The sequence below is a fragment of the Diospyros lotus genome, chromosome 12 (assembly GCF_014633365.1).
Source record: "Diospyros lotus cultivar Yz01 chromosome 12, ASM1463336v1, whole genome shotgun sequence".
Lineage (NCBI taxonomy): Eukaryota > Viridiplantae > Streptophyta > Magnoliopsida > Ericales > Ebenaceae > Diospyros > Diospyros lotus.
The window spans coordinates 29,954,962-29,981,316 of record NC_068349.1 but is presented as its reverse complement, the minus strand read 5'-3'; the positions used below and the strand labels follow the sequence as shown (position 1 = coordinate 29,981,316).

Genomic DNA, 26,355 nt, shown 5'->3' with positions numbered 1-26,355 from the left:
AGTTAACCTTTATTTCTACACTCACAATTATTAAGGTCTGAAATTTCCTCAAAATATTTTTTTATACAGGCTTTGATACCGAACATTTAATAACAACAGAGGCCAATATAAATATTTACATCACCATTCATTAAACATTCACATTAGGGCTTAAGCGCCCATACATCTCAAGATAAATAAGGTAACAAAATCTAAATATAAAATCAAACCCTCTTTTTTTGCCCTCAACACAAACCCTTACGGATCTGTTGTTCAAGATTGCTCCATACACATAACTACCCTTCTAAGGTCAATCTACACTGGCTCACCCTCATCCAAGCTTAATCCTTACCTGGAATGATGCAAAGCAAATATGAGCCACAAAGCCTAGCAAGTATAATATATAAACGGGATCAATAAACAATGAATCAATAAGGGAATTATCCACTTACCATAAGTACCCTTAATACAGTGAATCATAATAGCATATAACAAAAGGAGACTTACTCTTTTTTATTTGACACATCCATGACATATTATTCCCCATCTTGTACCCATTCCATGTTATACCACATAATGCCCATACCATGATATACCACATCATGCATCCATGCCATAACTCATAACACCATGTAATTTATGCTCATGCTCATTCACACACATATGGTCCTTGGAGCTCAGACATAACACACAAGTACCCAAGGCCTCAAAATACATGTAACATACATAATTTCAATTAAATCTTTAACCTGTGGACTGAGTCCCACTTACCGAGCTCATAGCCGTAGCTCTCTCGAATCAAGCACTTGTCTACCAAACTCTAACAATACCATATCATCAACTTGTGGACTACTGTCCACCCACGAACTAGTTTTTCACCAGGTGAGTATTATGAACCGAAGCTCCCTCGTGCTAGGCAAGTGCCTACCAAGCTTGATTTGGATATCCTTTTCCCCTCGCGAACTTAGTTCATCATGCAAAATAATAGTCGCACTAAATTAATATCATGGACATGTAATCAAATTTATAACTACATATAAGATCATGCACTTATCATTTTCCCCAATGATAGACCACAATCACATGAGATCAAAGTATGTGTGCATTAATGCCAACATGACTCAAACATTTCAAGCATATACTCACCAAAGATTCCAAACAATGCCCACACATTTCCATATGCTATACACATCACTATGCCCATGTTGTACATTCTCAACCCATATAGCCCCATGGCAATCAACCATAACGTAACATTAACAAACGAACATATTAATGGTTAATGTGATTCAGACACACACACACACACACACACACACACATATATATATATATAAACTTCCACATAATCGTAAGTATTTTACCACTTCATCCTCACGACTATATGCAATGCCCCTTTTTCACCCATAGCTATATTTTTACCACTCAAGAATGACCAATCAATATTTGAATTACTGAATGGACTAGACAATTATTAATAATGATGATTAGGGCGATAGAAAAGCAAAACAAGAAGCAACGGTTAACCTTCAACACTTGGATTCCAAGATCGATCCCAATAGTAAATAGCTATGCCCATACATCCAACGATCAACAGTCGCGACTTGATATTTAATCCAATAAGAAACTTGAAAATATGATTAGCATAAACTATCTTTGTATTATAGTTGCAATCATCAACCGATTTCCACTCATAATCATTAAACAGGTCAAGGTCTTGCCATAATCTTTTCGAAGAATGGAAATACTTAGCGATGTTATCCTTACTTTGGGTAATCTCACCAAGTTTCAGAGTGAGTTCATATACCTGGGATTGGTTTCCGAGATCCGAATACATCTCGGTGACATTATCCCATAACTCTTTCGTAGTTGAGTAGCACATGTAATTGGGTTGAATGTGTAATGTTGTATACTGGAATCATTTGAATAACACTCACATACACACCATTGTACACACAAAAGATACATAATACAAAAAATAAAATAATAAGAAAATTAAGAACAAAACAAGAACTCACAAGACACAAGGGATTATGGTGGCTAAAATCATCATATGAATGATGACCTCACATTTAGCTTTTCAACTGAGAGTAATTCTTCCACTATTCTTGAATGAACAACACACGAGAGCATTACACGAGCACACTCACATAGATTACAAAGACTATTGCTTACTAGGCTTTCCTTTCTTGATACACTCATTTTTTTCTATCTCCCTGATTGCACAATCCAACCTTCTATTTATAATGCATAGAAGTGGATTTTATAAGGTAGTTAATAGGCAGTCACCATTGCATTTCGGTAGTTACCGTTACAGTTCATTTAAGTAATTGCTACCTAACTACCTGAAGCTTGACTAGGATTAGAACGCGTCTTTGGGCTTACTCGATTCAAACAAATAATAATTCTCCATCATTTACATAAGTATAGTCCAAACTTGAGTAGTGTTCTGCTCTCATTAGGATCTTCTTGCACACCTGATCATATGCTTGGGATTACCTAAAGTAGTCCCAAACAGTGTTGCAACTTGGCTATCGGAATAACCTTTGTAACGCCCCACTTTTTCCAAATACACAATAACTTGAAATATAATTAAGACATCACCTACGGGCATTATGGAAACCCTTATCAACGGAAGCATTGGATCGAATCTGTAAACTTAACCAAAGCTAAACAAATGGGGTTTCCACTAGATTCCTTTATATGTACTGGAAACGCATAGAACTTTTAATAAACCCAAAAGACACAACGCACTACTTGAAGTTATAACTGCAACACATGCCCAAGCTAGCGAATAAACTCTCATCATGGCAATTTCCCCATACAACATTTGAAGTGCACTAATTGAGATATTACGCCAACACAACCCATGTATTTAACACAAGCTTTAGCATCCTAGCTGCTATTACAACACATCACTTGGTTTACAAAGGTACATAAAGAAACCAAAATCCCAAAGCTGGCTGCGAAACCCAAAGCTAGCCAAGTACCACCTTTTCGCCCTTGCTCGAACCAGAACCTGGAATACCTAGCATTTCTATTAAATCTGGGACATTGAATGTCCCAGGGGTATGAAACACCCAAGTTAAATAATTACATCTAAGTGAGTGACTCAGAAAAAGAAAGTACATGCGTGCAATGCAATAATGCCATTATGAAATCCACCCATGTGGTAGCAATGCCAGGGTGTTACAATCACCCTCGCGGTCATCATAGTCACCCATTGGCTCACCGCAAGAGTACGAGTTATTCCATGATGGCCCAACAACTAGCCACAGCCACCGACACAAACATGATATATGACAAAGCAGAAGGAATGTATAGCCAAGGAAAAATATGACATGTAAGCCACAAAGGCATGATATACAAGCCAACATCCACACACAAGTGAAGCAACAAATGCTAAAAGTGTCACAAAACATGCAAGAATCACTCACTTTGATCATTTCCCTTTGATAGCACGGTTTACAGCCCGATTTCGAGCACTAGGGGTTGTTTCTGCAGAAATCACGTATTTCAGTGAACCAAAACTTAAATATTTCTACATGATGATTGTAGATAATTAAATTATGAGAATTATGGTAAAAATTTCAGGCCAGACGGAGGCCGGACGCGCCGTCACGCGCCCCCGAAAGGTTGGCCACGCGCCTCCTCCTTGTTACAGATTTCGCAACCTAAGATTAAAAATGCTATAACTTGCTCATTTTTTCTCCGATTCGCTCTCTGTTTGAACCTACGAACTCCCATTTTCATGCTCTACGATCCTATGAAAAGAATATTGGCTTACCTCTTCGAATTCCCTTCTGTTTTTGTGGCTTTCCGACCAGGTCTCTCTATCTTTTCTTCTTTGGTTTTTCTTGCACTTGCTTGCTTTCTTTCTTCTTAGCTTTACGTGGCGTTTCCTCCTTTCCTTTATATAGCCTTTAAATTCCCAAATCTTTAAGATTTCACTTGGCCTCCAAGTTACTTATTTTCCACCCTAGTAATCATCACAACTTTAAAAATTTTCCAAGCTTCCAATGCAAGCTTTCACTTCTTCCAATCCTAGGCCTCCAAATACACCTCCAAGATAAGCTTTATCATATTCTTCCCTTGCAAGAAATCCTATCCAATCCTAATCTTCCAAGTTTAGACTTTTAGGATAAAAATCAATCATTACAATCATAACACTTTAAGACTTTAGGGAAAATTCTCAAACCAATCATATCTTTCCAACAAATGGCTTCTAGGATAAGGATTCATTATTGAATTCATTTCTTTTGTTGGAAACAAGCTATCCCTTTTACAAGTTGTGATATTTGCACTCGAGTTCGGTTTAATGCCCTAAAACCATTCATGTTTACACTTTAATTCTAAACTTCCATTTGAAACACTTTATTGCAACATCCAACCTTTACATTAAATTCTGGAGTATTACAACCTTAGTGAACATATCAACAACATTGTTGTCCCTTTCAACTTTTATCAAATTTATTTCCTTCTTTTCTAGATTCTCTTTGATAAAATGCCTTACATCTATGTGCTTAGTTCATTCATGGTAAGCTTGATTCTTGACTAAGTGTATAGCACTTTGACTGTCACACATCAAGGTTGCTTTTATAGATTTTCCAAGCAATTCACTTGTTAAACCTTTCAACCGTAGGGCTTCTTTTATAGCTTCTAAAACAACTATATACTCTACTTATGTGGTTAAGAGTGCCACCACAAATTGCAACCTTGTTTTCCAACTCACAATTGAATTCCATAGCTTCAATACATAACCTGTGGTTGACCTTCTTTTATCTAGATCTGCTGCATAATCAACATTTGTATATCTAAGGATGCTTGCTTCTTCTTCTATATTAGCTCCACCATAAGCCAAAACCATATCAATAAAGCCTTTTAGGTATCTGAAAATCCATTTTACTACATTCCAATAAGCCTGTCCAGGATTTTCCATAAACCTACTAGTAACACTCATAGCATTTGCTAGGTTAGGTCTTGTACACATCGTGCTATACATTAGGCTACAAACAACACTTGAGTAGGGTATCTTATTCATCTCCTCAATACTCATTTCATCTATTGGTGATTGCTCAGAGGATCACTTGAAATGTTGAGCAAATGGAACATTCACATTCTTAACTTCTGACTTCTGAAACTTCTTGACAAGTTTCTCAAGGTAGGATCTCTGTGATAGTAGGAGTCTCCTTTGCTGTTTGTCCCTTTGAATTTCTATACCTAAGATCTTCATTTCTTTCCCCAACTCTTTCATTTCAAAGGTAGATTTCAATTTCAGCTTTAGTTCCTAAATCTCCTTATTTGATTAACTTAATTAGTATCAACATATCATCTACATATAGGAGTAGGTACATAGAGATCTTATTTGAGACAAGCCTAAAATACACACAACAATCATATGAACTCCTTTCATACCCTTGTTTTAGTATGAATGTATTAAATTTCTTATACCACTGCGTGGGCGATTGCTTCAATCCATAGAGGGATTTTCTCAACAAACACACTTGCTCCACTTTTCCTCCTGATTCAAATTCTTTTGGATATTCAATTAGAATATTTTCTTCTAATTCACCATGTAAAAAGGTAGTGGTTACATCCATTCATTCTAGGCTTAGATTTAAGTGAGCTATAATAGCAAGCATAACTCTAATAGAAATATGCCTTATTACTGGTGAGAATACTTCATTAAAATCAATTTCGGGTACTAGAGTGAATTCTCTTACCACCAGCTTAGCCTTATACTTAGGTTTCTCATCTTTTCCAACTCATTCTTTAATCTTAAATATTGTCATTTACAACCTACAATCCTCTATCATGGAGGCCTATCTATCAGAGTCCAAGTTTGATTCTTTCTTAGGGACTTCATTTCAAATTTCATGGTTGCTATCCATTTTTGAGAATCCTTGAAATGAACAGACTCTTCATAAGTAAGTGGCTCATCTCCAATTACCTCTGATGCACTTGTAAGTGCATATGATACAAGGTCGAAGTGTAATACTTGAGATTTTTTAAAGGACTCAAGTGTAATTTAACTTGGGTCGTAAGTGAAATTTTTAGAAGATTTGGGGTTATAGTGTAATTTCCCAAGGTTATGGGTGACCGAATCAACTATAAGGAATGCTTAAGAATGTAAATATCTAAAGAAAAAGATATGTCATTGACGAGCATTTCAAGATGAGATTTATGACATTAAAGGCGGTTAGAATAGATATGCTTTTTGGTACAGTTATGATTCAGTTTGAAAAACATAATGATTGTAAGGGACATCTAAAAAATTAACGAAATCCTGAGGGGATTCAAGTTTTGCATAAGGAACAACCCTTAAATGGTTTGAGGATGAAACAAAAGGATTTGCGATCAAAACATATATTCAGGCCTGAATGTAATTTCTTAATCTTGCTCGAGAGAGGTCAAAAATATTTTTTTTGAATCGTCGAGGGTGAAATGAAATGTTTAGGACTTATGGGTCTTATTGGAATAGTTGGAAAGTTTAGGGGTTTCAAGGAAAAGTCCAAAATGAGATTGGAAAATAAAATAAGGGTTAAAGTGCAATTTTTGAAACTGTAAGTGTGAAATTTGCCATGGACGGTGGCCACACTGCCACTATCGGGGGAGGCCTTATCTAGGTCGGTTGCAACCGCCTAGGGCCAACAAGGCCTAGGCTAATGCTTGGGGACCAAGCTTGGTTGCAAATTAGCTGGAGGGTTACTGGGTTTTTCCTATAAATAGGCCAAAAGTTTCAAGGGTTTCAGGGCATTAGATTTCTTGCATATGAGAGTGTTTCAAAAGGATTGGTTAAGGGGTTTTTGTTCCCCATGTCTGGAGGGTCATTTCTGGAGAGTTTGAGCAATTTTTATCAAGGTTTGGGTGGGATATGAAGCTTGGCCGAAAAATGCGAGCTTCACCAGAGGCGGACTATAAACGGCTGATTTGGGCCACCTCGGCCGGTTGTTTCAAGCCAAGGTTGGTTCCATGGGGTTCGAAATAGTCCATAGGCTAAGAAGGAAGGAAGAGATCAACGATCAGAGCAAGTTGCAGTTGTCATCGGTGACATGTCTATAGGAGAAGACAAGATGTGTGCAGCACACGTGCATATTCCATGTGCATGCCATGTGTTAGGTGCGCGAGGGCATGTGAGGTACATGAATTTTTTGAATTTTATTTTTATATTTTTTGAGAAATTATGGTGGAGAAAAATTTGAAAAAAATACTTGAGAAGGTATTTATTTTGAAATTATTGAGGGAAAAATAGGAAGAAAATAAGAGAAAATTGTGTGAAAATTATGAAAAAATAGGTATTGATACTTCCTTGAATAAATATGATAGCCAGGGTACGTTAAAGCTCAGAATTGAGTAATAGTATAGTTATTGAGGCCTGGCACAAAAATTGAGATTGAACACGAGAATCGAGGTGTTCTAAGATACGTTCAAGGTGAGTGGTTCTACCTAAAAAACTGGTTTTGTTGCAAGTGGTTTTCCCCACAAACTCATATGTGGTATCTTTTGCCTATAATGAGCATGATATTCATGAAGATTGCCAAATTATTTATAGTTTATGTACATCTTGTTATATCTGTGCATATATTGTTGCCTCAATAGTCATGATTTTTCACTTGGCATGATATTATTGGCATATCATTACTTGTGAATGAGATGGGATGTTGCCTTGATAGTGTAGCCGAAATTCCCCAAGGGTGTTTGTCAGAATAACATATTGGGGTCTCTTGTAACGCGCCACTTTTCCAAATACATAATGATTTCAAATACAAGCTAACATTATTTACGGGCATTATGGAAATCCTTAATCAACAGAGGCAAGGATCGAACCTGAGTATGCTAAATAGCTAGGATTTCCACAATTTAAATAAAATCTGTCACGTACCACACACGTTAGAATACTATATCACCCTTATGAATACATGAATTTGCGGTACAGCCATAGAATCGCACACAACACCATACATTCTTAAGCTCCCTAACCGCTACTTACAATACGATATTGAGATTACAATGGTACATAATGAAATAAAGCCCATAGCTAGTAGCAGACCCAAAACTAGCCAAGTACCACCTCCTTGCCCTTGCTCGATCTGGGACCTGGATCACCTGGCACGTCTAACACACTTGGGACGTTGAATATCCCAAGGGTATGAAACACCCGAGTTAGATTGTTACATCTAAGTGAGTGACTCAGAAGAGGAAATGATGTATGCAAGAGCAATATGCAATTATGCCAAGTAATATGCTGAAATAAGAACCAAATCTCCCAAGTTCATGGCTCACCGCAAGAGCATAAGGTCTAGGCTAACCGCAAGAGCACGAGATCCCCTATGATGTCTCAACAACTAACCACAAATACAAATATCGAGATGCATTCAAAAATAAATAAAATATAATCAAAGCAACAAGCATGAGATGTAACCTCTTGGGCCCCTTACACAGGCACGAGATATCCTCCTTACTTGCCATGTATGAACCCCTCGACCCCCTTACACAAGCTCGAGGTAGCCCCCTTACACAGGCCCCCGTGGTAGTTCACACACGACAAGCCACCAACTCGCCACAGTCACCCAAATGACACGACGTCCGACAAAGCGGAAGGAGTATGCATAGCCAAGGGAAAATAAGACGTGTAAGCAACGAAGGCATGATATGCAAGCCAACATCCATACACAAGTGAAGAAATACATGCTCAAAGTGTCACAAAACATGCAGGAATCACTCACCTCGTTCGTTTCCCTTCGATAGCACTGTTTGCAGCTCTATTTTTGAGTACTAGGGCTGTTTCTGCAGAAATCATGGCTTTAGGTGAACCAAAAATTAAATCTTACTAATGGGATTGTATAAAATTAAAGTAAGAGAAGAGTGGTGAAAATTTTAGGCCAAACGGAGGCCGGATGCGCCCTCACGCGCTCCCGGAAGGTTGGACACGCGCCATCTCCTTCCCTATTACGGATTTTGCTTTTGAAGTTTAAAACAGCTATAACTTTTCATTTTAACTCCGATTCGACTTCCATTTGAACCTATGGACTCCCCTTTCAGTGTACTACGATCCTACAAAAATAAAAGTGGCTTACCTTTTAGGTTTCTTCTTCGTTTTTTGTGATTTCCAATCTGGTCTCTTTACTTTGCTTCTTTTGCCTTCTTCTTTTGGATTCTTTTCTCCCTTGCTTTTCCACTCCTTCTTTCCTTCTACGTGGTCCAATTCTCCACCCCTTTTTATAGCCCTTTTTCCTCCAAGCTTATGGTTGCACTTATCTCTTTTGATTGGCTATTTTCTTCCTAGCCATAATTACTATCTTTGAAAAACTTACCCTTTGATCTTATCTTCTCTTGGAAGCCCTTATTCCTCCAATCTAATTCTTCCATCTACCTATTACGTGACCACTTATTCAACCCATCTTATCCTTACCTTTTAGAAAGCCAATAGGATGCTTCCAAATTCAATTACTTTTGAATTAAGGGATAAAGGTAATCATGGTTTCCTATCTTTAAGACTTTTGAATAAAATCACCCAATACAATTTTACCACCTCAAGGCTTCTCCAACAAGCCTTCATTATGACAATAAGTCTTCCAATGAAAGTTTACCAACTCAAAGCTTTTCAAACAAGCCTTTATCATGACATTTATTTGGAGAAGTTATCCTTCATTTTGCATTTAAGTCCTTAAAGCCATTTTCACTTGCATGCAAATCCAAAACTTCCATTTAAACACACTTCATTACATCATCTATCCCTTACATTATATCCAACCTCTTCATTAGATTTTTGGGGTATTACATCTCTCGTGCTATGTGTGCATGCTGGGATGACTGCCTAGGGTTCTGTGTTGGGTTGGTTTGTCAGGAAAGTTACACTAGGGTGTTTGTTTGTTCATGTCTGTGCATCATGCATTCATGTAACTGTTTTGAACTCTCACTTAGATGATTCAACATCTAACTTGGGCTATGCCCCTAGAATATTCAAACGTTCCAGTTTGGTCTTGCAACAAGGGCGAGGAAATGGTTGAGATGAAACGACACAAGATGTCGTGTCCGATGGGTTTGGCAAGTTGTTCTAGTATTTTGTTTCTTCATGAAGATTCAGATATGTTTTAATCATGTTGAAAAACTTATGTTCCGTTGGTGAATAGTCTCGTAGAATAAAAGAATGTTATGTATTGCGAACGATGTTTGAGAAATGATCATGCAATGTTGTTATGTCATTTGGAGTTATTTAGTTGTTATCGTTGAGAAATGGGACTTTATGTATATTTTTTGGGAAATATTATGTTAAACAAATGGTACAGTTTCCTATGTTATAATTAAAGTGAATTCGGTTATGTACCATATCAGATTTTGATCTTGCTTTTGCATATGTTATGATATGTTGGGGATTTTCTTTAAAATACGATACTTAAGGTGTTAAGAAAGGTACTTAAGGTCGATATTTAAATGTTAAATCCCAGCATAGTGACACGCATTGGAAAAGTGGGGTGTTACACTGAGTATCCACATTGTTGTGCCATAACAATTTTAATAAGGAACAATTCAATTTTAAAAAAAAAATCATATTTAGGAAAGATGTTGCAACAGTGGGATTCTTTCGGCATAGTAGAACTCTCAGCGGTGTGCTTCTTCAAGCAAAGGCTAAGGCCTCTCGACAAGGAAAAAGCCAAGGCATCCTCTCGATAAGGGCACAACTAAATGTCCTTGGCATGACCAAATGCTCCTGGCAAGGCCTTAGCCTTGCGACAAGGCCAAAACACCTTCGTTGCAAGGCCAAGCCTCTTAGTAGGGCCTTAGCCTCATGGCAAAGCCAAACCTTGAGGCAAGTCCTAGCCCCGCGACAAGTCCAAAGCACCTTCACGGTAAGGCCAAGACTCGTGGCAAAGCCAAGCCCACAATAAGGCCAAAACACCCTCCCTACGATTGAAACATGTTAACACTCGACATTCTTGGGAATTCTACCCTATAAATACCCAGCTACAGGACTCAAAAATGGATTCAAAAATTTTGTTAAACTCTAAACACGTAGAGCATTTTAACTGTTTCTTTGAGAATACTTGTTACTCGTGGGTTGTAATACCCAAGATTTTCAGGTTCAAATACTTAAGGAAATAGGACATTTAAAGGGATTATAGAAGCTTTGAGGAAAAAATTCAATTTCTGAGCCAGGGACAAAATCATAAATATTGAAGTTTGGGTAAAAGTGTCATTTACCCAAAATCTTGGGATATTAGCATAATAAATCCTTTCTCCAGGGACATAAGTGCAATTGAAAAGTGACCCAGGGAGGGACTAAGTTGTAAGGGGTCTATGTGCAATTACTTAAAAAGTTCGAGTTAAAGCATCGTTTCTTGAAACCTTAAAATATCTCATCAAAATATTTCATAAATGAGTCCTTGGGGTAACCAAACTGGAGTGAACGATAGTTAGGAAATAATGATGAGGCTCAAAATATTAGGGATAAGTGGCGCATTTTGGTTGGATGCACATTGGTAGAATGATGACACGACATGTGGCGCAACTGGATTCGTCAAAGTTTCCTATAAATATAAGGCCCTTGGGGGTATTTTTTTTGGGCATTCAACAAGAGGGAAAGAAAGGGAGTTTGAGAGAGGAAATGCTGCTAAAAGAAGGGGAAAAATCTGTCGAAGAACGAGGAAGGAAAGGCCTTGTTGAAAAATTTATGCCACCATTGTAAAGCATGCCAAACGATGTCAAAACTGTATGGTAAGTCCAATTTCTTTTTATAATTCGATAGAGGGTTGAATAAGGGTGTCGTAGGTTCGAATGGGGGTCAAAACGGAGTTAAAACTAGCAAGTTATGGTCGAAAAAACCAAAAGGAGGCGAAGCTGGCCGATTCTTAAGGGCAGCGCATGTAGCTCATGGGCCAGCAAGGGGCTGTGCGTGTGAGCGCGTCAACCACCTTCCGGCAGCGCGTGAGACCCCTTTTGACCTGAAAATTTATTTCTTCGGCCTTCTTTTAATTCCCTACAACTCTATATGAAAATATTTTGTGTTTGGTTTACGAAAACTTGTAATTTCTCTAGAAAACTATTCCTGAATCCTATGAACAATGTCCAACCTTATTCAAAATAGCAAGGTGAGTGTTTCTTGCATTCTTTTGCTACATCCTAGTCATTTTGGCTTCATTGGGTGTGGGTGTTGACTTGCATATCATGTCTTTGTGGCTTACATCTCATATTTTCCCTTGGTTATGCATATTCCTTCTACTTTGTCATATATCATGTTCGTGTTGGTGATTGTGGCTTGTTGTTGGAACATCATGGAAGATATCGTGCTCTTACGGTGAGCCAAGGAGTGACTGTGATGACAGCGGGGGTGATTGCAACACCTTGACATTGCTACCACATGGGTGGATTTCATAATAGCATTATTGCATTTGCACACACATACTTTTCCTTTCTGAGTCACTCACCTAGATGTAATATCTAACTTGGGTGTGTTATATCCCTAGAACATTCAACGTTTTGGGTATATTGGAAGTGCCAGGTGTTTCAGATTCCAATTCAAGCGTGGGCAAGGAAGTGATGCTTGGCTAGCTCTGGGTTTTTATTTCATTATGTACCCTTGTAAACCAAGTGATGTATTGTAAATAGCAACTAGGATACTCAAGGTTGTAAAAGGTGTGTGTGGGCGTCTTAACACTGTACTTATGTATGTGTACAACAAGATGTACCTTTGTAATACCATAGATTAGTGGGTATACAAGGTATGTGGTACTATTGTGGTCGTCATGATGCACTTTGGACGTTGTTTGGGGAAGCTGCCATGATAAAGGTTTATTGATTGTTTGGACATGTGCTGCAATTGTTCCTACAGTGATGTGTTTTGTTTTTAGCATATTGAAAGCCATGTGCATTTATTATGCGTATAAAAGAAATATAGTGGAAACCCCTTTTATTTAGCTTTGGTTAAGCTTTCAGGTTCGATCCAATGCTTCCATTGGTAAGGGTTTCCATAACGCCCGTAGGTAATGTCTTCTTATATTTCATGTTGTTGTGTATTTGGAAAAGTAAGGTGTTACAGTTGGTATCAGAGCTAGAATAAATAGTTTGATTTGGATTTGAGTTAACTAACCTTGAGGATGCGGTAGTAATTTGAGTTATTTGAGGTTTTGATATGACTAATTTTGAAAGATATTTTGGTCTGTGATAGAGATGGATCCAAATTTAGCAGATAACCCACGTCAGCATGCTATTATGGGTTTGTGGACGACACAGTTAAAAGGACGACACATGCATCTGTGGGAAGTGTTAGGTGACTTTTTGGATATAACTACTTCTGTTTTACAACAATTTTCACCCCACATGATTGTTCCTTATATGGTGGATCTTCAAATATTATACTTAATCTCTTTATTGACCCCGGAGTGGCAGGAAGCCGAAAACGATCTTCACATTTTAGGACCCTATGATGATTTTGTAACTTTTATTACCCACCTACGCAAGGTTGAGGCATACCTAAACCCTGTGAGGGAAGCGGTAAACCGGAATTGTGAAGAAGAACCTGAAGAATGAGATCTTATGCCTCATCCAGGATCAGAAATCTAGGAGGAGTAACTTTATCCTAAGAAACGAATTTTGTTGTTTGAGGTTGTAGACTCATAGATGTGTATGAAGGAAACAAGATAGGGTTTAGGTATGTGCAAATAAAGTAATGCATTAGAAGTGGCTATGTACATATGTAATAGTGGAAAATTTCCTGAGTTATATTTACTACTATGTTAAAAGAACTAACCATGAAGGTTTTATGGTGACAAGAAAGTAGAATGATAGCTTGAAGAACATTAAGGATTTGATGAGTGAGTGGGATGAGCAAGTAAGTTAGAAGATGGTACGAATAAGTACTTTGAATGGAGGTTCGTTAGAGTTACCAAATGGTTGCAAGTGGTGAGAGACTATCTTTCTGTTTAACTACTTCACAGGGATTTGGAATTTGGAAATTCTCGAGTTATGGATATGAACGCAATGAAGGTCTAGTAGGCACCTAGTTCATGAAATCCTTGTGCAGGTTTCTAGACGTGAGAATGTGGGATTTGTTGTATTAGTGGTCTGCTAGATCCAGGTGAGTCGGGAAAGTCAAGAATTTATGAACTTCGAGTTTCCATCTTATTAGTCGGTTATAATTATTTCAGGATCATTTTACTACTATGGTGTGCATGTTGAACTCATAATTTTAAAGTGTGATTATTTCATATGGTAAACACTCGTTGAACTCGAAACTTTAGGTGCAGGAACAACACCCCAAGAAAAGGAGATGCATCCCCAGAAAATCCACCACCCAAAAGGAACCAAAGAGGAAGTAACTGCATGAACCAAATGGAACGGGTCCTGGGGAGTATGGTCACACTTATGCAGGGGACTTATTCCCCAAAACTCTAATGTTAGTGATAGGTTCCAACAGTTAAAGCCACCCATTTTTTGAGGAAGGGCAGGAGCTAACCCTTGTGAGAGTGAGTATTGGTTGGAACAGATCAAAAAGATTTTTGATTTCATTGGGTGTGAGGAAGTGGACAAGGTTGGTTGTGCTATATTCATGCTTTGAGATGAGGCTGACCAGTGGTGGAAAACCATGCAAAGAACCCTGCAAGATCCTGAAGGGCAAGGTACGTCTGGTGTTACATGGGTGCAATTTAAGGAACTTTTTAATACTAAGTATTTTTCCCTGCGCAAGAAAATGGAAAAGGGTCAGGAATTTATGAACTTGAAGCAAGTTGGGAACATAACTGTTGCCTAGTATGAAGACTATTAAGGGGTCTCATGAGTGAGGATTCTTGTGAGCCTTCTAACCCTTTTTTTGAGTATCAACAGGAGAATGGAGAATCCTTGCAACAAGCCCAATTCCTTTTAGCAAGAGACTTAATCCTTTTGGCAAGCCCAATTCCTTTTGGCATGAGGCTTAACCCTTGCAGCAACATCCTTGAGGTAACATCCTTGTGGCAAAAGCATCCTTGAGGCAACATCATCCTAGAGGAAAAAAGCAAGTTCGATTTACTCCAGGTGATCTTGTGTGGATTCATCTTCGAAAAGAGCAATTTCCAAGCAAACATAGGTCTAAACTTATGCCACGAGCAGATGGTCCTTACAAAGTATTAGAAAAGGTGAATGACAATGCATACAAAATTGACTTACCAGGTGAATATCAAGTATCAACTACATTCAATGTAAAGGATTTAACACCTTATTTGGAGGACACCGAAGAGTTTAATTTGAGGAAAAATCCTATTCAACCAGGGGATGATGATGTGAACGGTAAAGAAGCAAAGGCAAGGGCTGTCCAAGAGCATGTAAGTCTTAGGCCAATTACTCATTCAAGGGTTAAAGAATTTCGAAAGGAACTTGAGTTATTTATTGGGAAGACTTTTTCCCATTTGGAAGAGTTAGAATTTAAAGTGAATGAGTTAAAGCCCAAATTAATCACATTGCTTGTTTGCTTTGAAGCCCAGGACCAAAATGCAACCTAGGCACTCCATGATCAAGCCCAAGCAATCAACGCATTTGTCAGGCCCAAGTCTTTCCAACAAGCCCAAGTGTCATAACTGATGTCATAGATGATGTCACCCTTCATTTTTCCTTTATATTTGAGAGTGTTTTGTCTTGTTTGTATCATTGTGTTTTATCATCATGACTCCATTTGTCAAAAAGGGGCATGATGATGTTTTTCTTTATGCTTTTTGTTTGTCTTTTATCATCATTAGCCCCATTTTTGTCAAAAGAGGCAATCATGATTCTCTTTGCCAAAAGTGGCATGATAATGTTTTACTTTACGCTTTTAGTTTGTCTTTTATCATCATTCGCCCGCTTTTGTCAAAAGAGGCAATGATGTTGTTTGTCTTTAATTATGAGGTTTGTCTTTAAAACTAGTATTTATATGTGTGATCTTGTAATGTTTTAGCATGAACATTTTATAAAGAAACTGTAGATAGAATTTTTATCCTAATTCTTATCACTCTTCCTTCTTCTATCTTAGAGTGTGGCAAATCAAAACTAGTATTTTCTTGTTTGTGGTGAACTTTCTTATCAAACAAGGGGTACTAGTATTTCTTTTGTATTTTGGGCACATCATATTGGTATCAGAGCCTAGATTCTAACCATGGCTAGAGAAGATGCACCAAAAGGGCTTTCATTGGAACAATCTCAAATCTTGGGTCTCCAACGAAGGCAAAAGGAGATGATGGAGCAACTTACTCGTTGGACTCAAGCATTTGAGAGGATGGGAGTTTAACAACCTCTACAACAGCAATGCGTTCCTCAAGCACCAAGAAGGGCAATCCATGAAGATGAGGACGAAGGAGATGAAATTGGAGATGAAGACAGAGTGGTTGAACAACCATGCCAAAGGAGGCAACAAAGAGATCTGGGAAACAACATCAAGATGAAGATTCCACCATTTAAGGGAACTAGCTCACTGAAAGAGTACTTGGAGTGGGTGCAATGAGTGGAGAAAGTATTCGAGTACCAAGAGTATTCCGAGGTAAGAAAATGCAAACTTTCAGCTCTTGAATTTACAGATTATGTTAATCTATGGTGGGAGAACTTAAAAGCACAACATAGGAGAGATGGATAAGCTATATTAGGAGTTGGAAGGTTATGAAACGTGTAATGAAAAAATGTTTTGTTCCCGAATACTACAGGCAGGAATTGTATATTAGATTGCAAAGTCTCAGGCAAGGTGGCATGTGTGTTGAGGATTATGTTAAAGAATTGGAGGTGTTAATGATGAGATGTGATTTACAAGAACCTCAAGAGCAGACCATTGCTAGGTTCTTAGGGGGATTAAATAGAGAAATTGCTAAAATGGTAGAGTTACAACCTTTTGTGTTCTTGGAAGATATAATTAAACTTGCCATTAAGGTGGAGAGACGGCTGAAACGCAATCCAACCAAGCAAACAAGTTGGTAATAAAATTACCAACTCATCCTTTACACCACCAGGAGCAGTTTCAAATTGGAATGCAAAACGAGTGGAAATAGGGGACTCTAGCAAACAACCAACAAGTGTGAGCAAAGAGAAGGAGAAAATGGGTGATTCTAATCCTCCAAAGAGGAGCCGAGACATCAAGTGTTTTAAATGACTTGGCCATGGACATATTGCTTTCAAATGTCCAAATAAAAGAGTGATGGTTCTTCAAGGATCACAAGGAGAGGTAGAAAGTGAAGATGAGGCAACAATGGTGGAAGAAGATGAGTTTGTGGATAAAGATAGTTTACAAGCTAATGAGGGCAAATTGCTTGAGATTTGACGCTCCTTGAACTTACAAGCAAAGATGGATGATGAGCAACGTATGAACATCTTCCATACCAGGTGTGCGGTCAATGGAAAATGGAAAGGTGTGTGGAATGATTATAGATGGAGTAAGCTGCACTAATGTTGCTTCAACTACTTTGGTGGGAAAATTGAATTTGGCAACAACAAAACATCCCCACCCATACAAGTTGCGATGGTTGAATGATAATGGAGAAGTAAGGGTTACAAGGCAGGTTGTTGTATCATTTTCAATTAGGAAAACATACAAAGATGAGTTGTTATGTGATGTGATTCCAATGAATGCGAGTCACTTGCTTTTGGGAAGACCATGGCAGTATGATAGGAGGGTTGTGCATGATGGGTTCAAAAACACTTCTTTTTTTTTTTTGTCAAGGATGGGAAAAACATAACCTTAGCACCTCTTAGTCCACAACAAGTGCAGCGAGATGAACTCTTGATGGAGAAGGGGAAAAAAAAAAAGCTTGTTTGCAAGTAAGGGAGAGATAGAACGAGCTTTATCCATTCACAACTTGGTTCTAATGCTAATACTAAAGGAAGCAACGCCAAACAAGGAAACTTCTTTCCCACCATAAATTGAGAAGCTTTTTAAAGAGTTTGCTGATGTGTTTCCAAAAGAGATACCAAAGGTACTACCACCAATTAGAGGAATTGAACACCAAATCGATCTCATGCTAGGAGCTACATTACCAAATAGACTAGCCTATATAAGCAATCTAGATGAAGCCAATGAGTTGCATCGACAAGTAACTGAGTTGTTAGAGAAGGGATACGTAAGGGAGTCAATGAGTCCATATTCTGTACCAGCTTTGTTAGTGCCAAAAAAGGATGAGACTATGAGAATGTGTGTGGATAGTCGGGCAACAAACAAGATAACGGTAAAGTATCACTACCCAATCCATAGGTTGGATGATATGCTTGATGAGTTTCATGGCTCTAAATTGTTCTCAAAGGTAGATCTCAAGAGTGGCTACCATTAGATTCGAATGAAGGAGGGGGATGAATGGAAGACCACATTCAAAACAAAGCACGGGTTGTACGAATGGTTAGTTATGCCATTTGGCTTGCCTAATGCACTAAGCACCTTCATGTGCTTGATGAATCATGTACTTCGTAAGTTCATTGGCAAATTTGTTATGGTTTATTTTGATGATATTTTGATTTATAGCAGAACTCTTGAGGAGCATCTGGGGCACCTTAGGGAAGTTTTTGAAGTGTTATGACAGGAGAAGCTATTTGACAACTTAAAGAAATATCAATTCTGTCAAGATCGAGTAATCTTTCTTGGTTGCATAATTTCACAACATGGGGTTAAAGTTGACGAAGAGAAAGTGAAAGCAATTGAGGAGTAGCCCGTACTTACTAGTGTTTCAAAGGTGAGGAGTTTCCATGGGCTAGCTTCCTTTTATATGAGGTTTATGAAGAATTTTAGCACTATTCTTGCTCCATTGACTGAATGCATCAAGAAAGAGGGTGAATTTAGGTGGAATGAGGCTGCTCAAAGAAGTTTTGAGATGACTAAGGAGAAATTATGCTTCGCTCCTATTTTTGCTCTCCCTGATTTTTCAAAGACTTTTGAAGTGGAGTATGATGCTTCGGGAGTTGGAATCGAGGCTATTCTTATGCAAGATAGGTGTCACATAGCCTATTTTAATGAAAAGTTGAGTGGAGAAAGTTTGAATTATTCCACATATGACAAGGAGTTCTATGCATTGATTAGAGCTTTGGAGACTTTGGCAGCATTACTTACTACCCAAAGAGTTTGTCATTCACACGGACCATGAATCTTTGAAGCACTTAAAGGGACAAAATAAGCTGAGCCAAAGGCATGCCAAATGGGTGGAGTTCTTAGAAGCCTTTCCCCACGTCATCAAGTACAAAAAGGGGAATTCAAATATAGTGGCAGATGCATTATCACAAAGGTATGTTCTAATCACCATGATAAATGCTAAATTACTAGGGTTTAAATTGATTAAAAATCAGTATATGGATGATCCAACCTTTGCTTCTACTTGGTTTGTGAGAAAGGGGCTATTAATGGTTACTACAGGCATGAAGGGTACTTGTTTAGATCTAGGAGACTTTGTATTCCTAATGGGTCTATAAGGGAACTCTTGGTGAGGGAAGCACGTGGGGGAGGTTTAGCTGGTCATTTGGGCGAGAATAAGACTTTGGAGCTGATTAAAGAACACTTCTATTGGCCGGGAATGATTATAGATGAGCATCGAGTGCTAGAAAGGTGTGTAGATGTAAGAAGGCAAAAAGCAAGAAAGTTGCTCATGGGTTATACATGTCATTACTTGTTCCAAATCAGCCTTGGGTTGATATGAGTATGGATTTTGTGCTTGGATTGCCAAGAACACAAAGAGGAAATGATTTAATCATGGTGGTAGTTGATAGGTTCTCAAAGATGTCTCATTTTTTGCCTTGTCACAAAAATGATGATGCTTCTCATGTAGCGGACTTATTCTTTCGAGATATTGTAAAATTGCATGAAATACCAAGGAGTATAGTGTCTGATCGAGACATAAAATTCTTGAGTTACTTTTGGAAGACATTGTGGAAGAAGCTTGGCACAAGGTTGCTCTTTAGTATCGCTTGTCATCCTCAAACTGATGGATAAACCGAAGTGGTAAACCGTACACTTTCTTCTTTACTTAGAGTTGTTAATAAAAATTTGAAGAATTGGGATGAGTGCTTGGCTTTTATTTAGTTTGCATATAACAGGAGTGTGCATAGTGCAACCAAACATTCTCCATTCAAAGTGGTTTATGGATTTAATCCCATTACACCACTTGATTTAGCACCACTTCCACTTAATGAGCGAGCATGTTTGGATGGAGAAAGGAAGGCTAACTTGATCAAGAAGTTGCATGAAAGTGTAAACAACAAATACAGAAGAGAAATGCAACCTGTGAGAAAGCGACAAATAGAGGAAGAAAACAAGTTCGATTTACTCCAAGTGATCTTGTGTGGATTCATCTTCGAAAAGAGAGATTTCCAAGCAAACAAAGGTCTAAACTTATGCCATGAGCAGATGGTCCTTTCAAAGTATTAGAAAAGGTGAATGACAATGCATCCAAAATTGACTTTCCAGGTGAATATCAAGTATCAGCTACATTCAATGTAAAGGATTTAACACCTTATTTAGAGGACACCTAAGAGTTGGATTTGAGGGCAAATCCTATTCAACCAGGGGATGATGATGTGAACGGTAAAGAAGCAAAGGCAAGGGTTGTCCATGTAACACCCGGTGTTACAGGTGTTAAAAGAATGAGAAAGAAAGTGAGAAAATTCCAAAAATGCCCTTGAGAAGGTGTTGGATCCTTGAGATTGAGGGTGCCCTATGAGAGGGGTATTTTGGTAATTTGGATAGAGAAATCCAATAAAGGGTATTTTGATAAATTAAAAATAATTCCTATGTGGAATTAGGTGTGTAAGTGAATAAAAATCCCAATTTGGTATTTATGTGAGATATATGGGATTAATAAATTCACAAAGAGTATTTGGGAAATTTGGAATTTAATTCCATAAAGGAAATTTAATTTTGAAAATAGGAAAAATGGTGGATATTAAATTATTTGAGGAGAATAATTATATTTTCCCTAAGTTGTGAATTAATGTGGTAATGCTACTTGGAGAGATGAGATTAAACTTGGAAGCCAAGGTTAGTGTCATGTTGTGACACTTGGCATTTTGTGGTTCAAGTATAAATGGGAGATTTAATTAAATACAAAAAGAAAGGATAATTGGTCTTTCAAGCATTTAATGAGAGACATTATGGTGTTGGATTAAAGAAAATCCAAATGAAATGGGAAAATAGTCACCATTAATGTTTGAAATTATGGTGAATTAAATAAATGGAATGGAAAATGGGAAAATGGTCACCCGTTAATGTTTGGAAAATGGTGGGATTTATTTAAATGGAAAATGAGGGATTTATGTCTTTCAAGTGGTCTCTCATGTGATGGTGGAAATTAGTCCCATTAAATTTAAATGGGAAAGAAAGGATATTTCAAAGGATGAGATTAATTCTTGAAATGGGAAAGTGATCCAAGGGTTGCCATTAAATCTTGGAAGTTGGCATGGATTGCCAAATGGGTGGAAAGATTTTTAAAGAGAAATGATTGGAAGGTGGAGATTTAATCTCCAAATTAAATCAAATGCTAGATTAAAACCTAGCAAAGCACATGGATTGTGCTTCCTTTGGATGGCTAAGATGTTGTCTTGTAAAGTGAGAAAAGATCCAATGGTGGATTTTAAGTAAGACTTAATCCCATGGATTGTGTTAGTTTGGAGGGTGAGGATTTATTCTCACCAAATAAATCTAATGACTAGGATGCATTCTTGAAATATGAGGGAACTAGTATAAAATGGCAAGAAGGGAAGTCTTGGTTTCCTTTGGCCATTTGGAGAAAGAAATGAAGAAGGAAAAGGAAGGAAGAAGGAAGAAGTCTTCCATTGTTTAGAGAAAAAGAAAGAGAAGGAAAGAGAGAAGAAGAGAAAGAAATCAAGTAAGTGCATTCTTCTTTCTTTATTTAGTGATCTTTTATGCAAAGAGAGTGAATTTCCTTATTTGAATGCATCTTAGATGGGAAGAAATGAAGATAGGAGCTCTCTTGAGAAGAGGAATTAAAGCTTCAAAGAGAAGAATGTTAAGGTAAGGGATGGCCCCATGTGGAAGAGGCCTTGCATTGCATTGTAAGTAGGTTGCATAAATTTTTATGTATCTCTTTGCATGCTTTATTTGTTCATGAGACCTATGGCCATGGGGGTGGGAAAGAAATGATAGGTTGATGCCTCAAACCATGTTGGGTTGTGAGGATGGAATGACCTAACCATACTTGCATGCATTTGCCATTACATAGACTTGTTATGCTTGTATTTACTTTGCATATGCACCCTTATTGAGCTTTTGAACTCATGAGGTTTGTTGAACCTCTTTGTAGGTGTTGAAAGCCTCATGGGAAAGGTGAAAGTGGGAGAGAAATGGCTATGAATGGGGAAGGCTAAAGTTGTGTAGCCTATGTATTTTGGTTGAAATGTAAAATAAATTATGTTTCATTTTGGTTTCATATGTGTGAACCTCCATGAATGAGGTTAGATGTAGTATTTTCCACTTCATTGTGTAAGCTTTGTGGAAGAAGAAAATGGATATTTTCTTGTAAGCCTTTGTTCCAAATAGTGGATGGTTGATGTATGTTGTGGAAGCATCAAGAGATTGGTTCAAGCCTTAATTTTGGAGAAATAAAGGCAAATTTTGGATGAAAGTGAAGTATTTTGTTAATTTATTTTTCTGGAAAATTTGGGTTTTAAAAGCCCAAAGAAAAAAAAAAGAAGGAAAAAAGGTGGAAGTTGTTGCTGGCAGCAGCAGCAGGCCGCAAGGCGGCCAGGCGGCCGCGCGCGCGTGCGGGGGGCGCGCGCGGGGCATGCGCAGCCAACCCGCGCGGCCAGCGCCCAGCGAGGCCCCGCGCGGGCGCACCAACGGACCCCGCCGGCCAATTTTTTTAAAAATTGGAAAAATTGGGGAATTTTGGGGCATTTCTTAATTGAATTTGGGCCCCGGAGGAATTTTCAAAATAAAGATATTTTCGGGCATTTTTGGAGAAAATGCCGAAATTTTGGAAAATTAAAAATTTGAGTTTTTCCTCCAAAATTGGTAATCAATCAGTGGATTGGTTTAAATGGTGATTTATGGAGCCCGGTAAAATTCTTGTATGGAAAGGAATTAAATATAAATAAGAAATGGCGGTTGGGCATGTTCATGAGTTTCTTTTAATCAAATGTGGTGTGGTTAAAGTCCAATTTTGCTAATAAATCCTGGGGATGAGGGAAGGGAAGGACGAGCCTAGTTCCCACCTAGGGCGTTTCTTCTTGAAACATAGTCCGCCCTTCATCAAAGACCGGGCAGGTGGATAATTCGGGTAATTGTTCACGAGTAACACCCGTAAGTGGGAGCGGGGCGTTACAGTCCAAGAGCATGTAAGTCTTGGGCCAATTACTCATTCAAGGGTTAAAGAATTTCGAAAGGAACTTGAGTTATTTATTGGGAAGACTCCAGCCTATTTGGAAGATTTAGAATTTAAAGTGAAGGAGTTAAAGCCCAAATTAATCACATTACTTGTTTGCTTGGAAGCCCAGGACCAGAATGCAACCTAAGCACTCCATGATGAAACCCAAGCAATCAACCCATCTGCCAGGCCCAAGTCTTTCCAACAAGCCCAAGTCTCATAACTAATGTCATGGATGATGTCACCCTTCATTTTTCCTTTATGTTTGAGAGTGTTTTGTCTTGTTTGTATCATTGTGTTTTATCATCATGACTCCATTTGTCAAAAGTGGTGTGATGATGTTTTTCTTTATGCTTTTGGTTTATCTTTTATCCTCATTAGCCCTATTTTGTCAAAAGAGGCAATCATGATTCCCTTTGTCAATAGTGGCATGCTGATGTTTTACTTTATGTTTTTAGTTTGTCTTTTATCATCATTTGCCCACTTTTGTCAAAAGAGGCAATGATGTTGTCTTTCTTTAATTATTAAGTTTATCTTTAAGACTAGTATTTATATGTGTGATCTTGTAATGTGTTGGCATGAACATTTTATAAAGAAAGTGCTGAGAGCATTTTTATCCTAATTTTTATCTAAGCAATTAATTTGTTTAGTGTTGAATTTACTTGATTCTTATCACTCTTTCCTCTTCTATTTTAGAGTGTGGAGAATCGAAACTAGTATTTTCTTATTTGTGGCGAATTTTCTTATCAAACAAAGGGTACTAGTATTTCTTTTGTATTTTGGGCACATCACTTAGGTACCCGCAACTGCTAGTTCCACATCATAAAATCTAATTGTTGTATTTTTTGGAACAACTCATATCTTATTGGTGGCCTACTACTCTTTATTCTATCCCTACTGAGATTATATTGTTGCAGATCAGATTGTTAATCTGTATCTATAAAACCTCACTATATTCTTATTTATCATTTCCCCGATTTGTCCTCTAAATCCTTTTGATCATCTACTTTAATATTCTTAAAAGTAGAAATCTCATCGAAAGTAACATCCCTACTCACAATTGTCCTTGGTAATCCTAACTCTACATTCCACAATTTATAACCTTTTACTCTAGTAGAATAACCAATGACTAAGCATTTTTTTTTCTCTAGATTCCAACTTTCCCTATTTCACGTGAGCATAAGCTAAGCATTCAAATACCCTCAAATGATCTAGTGGCTTATGTCCTGTCCACATCTCATAAGGAGTCTTAAAATCTATAACAACTAATGGAGACCTATTTATAATATAGACTGCAATTGCTACTGCCACTAGAAGACTTTAGTTTACCATACTTTAGTTTTTGGTCAACTAAAATTAGGTACCAAAAAAATAAAGGACTTTCTATCCATTAATATTTGTCGACTAATCTTACTACTTCAATTCTTAAAAAGGTGCTTAAAATTTAGTTGACAAAACTTAAATTTTGGTTAACTAAACTTGAATTGTTCTTAAATAGAAATAACTTACTACCTACCTTTGATCGTTTAACCTCTTAATGTGATCAACCAAAACAGACATCATTTTAAAAAGCAGTATTCTTGATATCTTTGGTTGACTAGTCTAGAATATTCGTCAACCAATCTTCTATTAATTTTGAAAGAAAAAATAGAAGTAACTATCAAGGCTTTTTGAAGGCAATTTTTTTAAATAATTATTTTAGGAACTTAATTTATTAAAATACCATAGAAAAAATTAAAACATGTTTGTCCTTTTTTTTTTTTTGTTATCATCAATAAGTCATTGATTGTACTGTTGAGGTTAATACTGACGAACATTAAAAGACTTAGGGGCTAATTTTATTTTTTTAAATATAGTAATATCCTTGAATAATAAATTTATATTACAATTAAGGATAAATTTCATAAAATGGCCATTGAAATTTGCTTAAATTGCACTAACTATCCTTATCTTTTAAAATTAACACCTATCTCCCTTGAAATTAATTATTGTGCAATAATATCCCTTTACCATTACATTAAGTAATGGTTGTTAATTTTATAAAATTCTCAAAAAGTGCCCTTGCTAATTACACAAAAGCAAAAAAAAAAAAAAAAATACAAATAAAATACTATTAAGGCTTGGGAAAATTGCTGGAAAAATAAAAAAAAATCATCAAAACCCTTCCTTTAGAATCCACAGTCATCGAAAAATCAAAATCATTGTTGGATTCTTACTGAAGTAAATCCAGGTTGTGTACCCATATAGATCCGCCCATAAAAGGTTCTGGATCCAACGCTAGATCCAGATCTAGGTCTGCAACCACTGTGTGTGGTTGCCGAAGAAAACTGCCAACAACAGTTGAACCCACTTCCTTCATTCACGGAGGAAGTGGATAGATGGGGTGTGAGTGTAGCTATTTACGTTAGTAGACAGAAAAGAATGAATACAATCTTTGAAAAAACTCTTTGTGAGTGAAAGACACTTAGGTTGTGGATACAAACAAGATCCATTGTGATTTTGTTTACATCAGTAATTCAACCGTTTGATCATATCTACGATGTGCAAGCAGGTAAGTTCGGTTTAATTTAATGATCCAATTGTTTCATTATTTCTAACATTGGTATCAGAGCATCTAAGGTTTCTTTCTGGTTAAGATATTAGTGTCCTTTTTGTGTTGAATGCAACATATACATAACATACACATACGCACAGTACTATTTTTATGTAAACACATTAAATGGATGCATTAGCATACACAAAATGTATATTTTTATACAAAGATCTTGTTATGTATGTATGTCTAAGTACAACCAGAGAAGGGAAATACCGGAGATTCGACGAAGAAAGTTCGTTGGTCATCTTTTTCACGAGGATAACTGCCTCTGCTCCGCGTCTGCCTCTTCTCCAGTGACTGCAACGACCGCCAACAACTTGCTTCTCTTCATCTTCTCCAACCAGCTTTGTAGCTGCAAATAGAGATTTTTTATAGAGAAGAATAGAGACATTGCTGGTGGTTGTTGGTCCGTCGCTGGTGGGCGTGGCTTCTGTAAAAGAAATTGAAATGAAAATGGGTTTCTACGAGACTTCTGTGCAAAATCAAGTGATTGAA

At 37.4% G+C, this 26,355-nt stretch overlaps 1 long non-coding RNA gene across 1 annotated transcript; it reads right to left on the bottom strand.

Moving 5' to 3' along the window:
* Positions 1-53: 53 nt before the first annotated feature.
* On the bottom strand, positions 54-26,355 carry LOC127787315 (uncharacterized). Its single transcript, XR_008020136.1, has 3 exons — positions 26,074-26,355; positions 751-942; positions 54-331 (listed from the first exon to the last, which is right to left on the bottom strand). It is a non-coding gene; the product is annotated as an uncharacterized LOC127787315 (long non-coding RNA).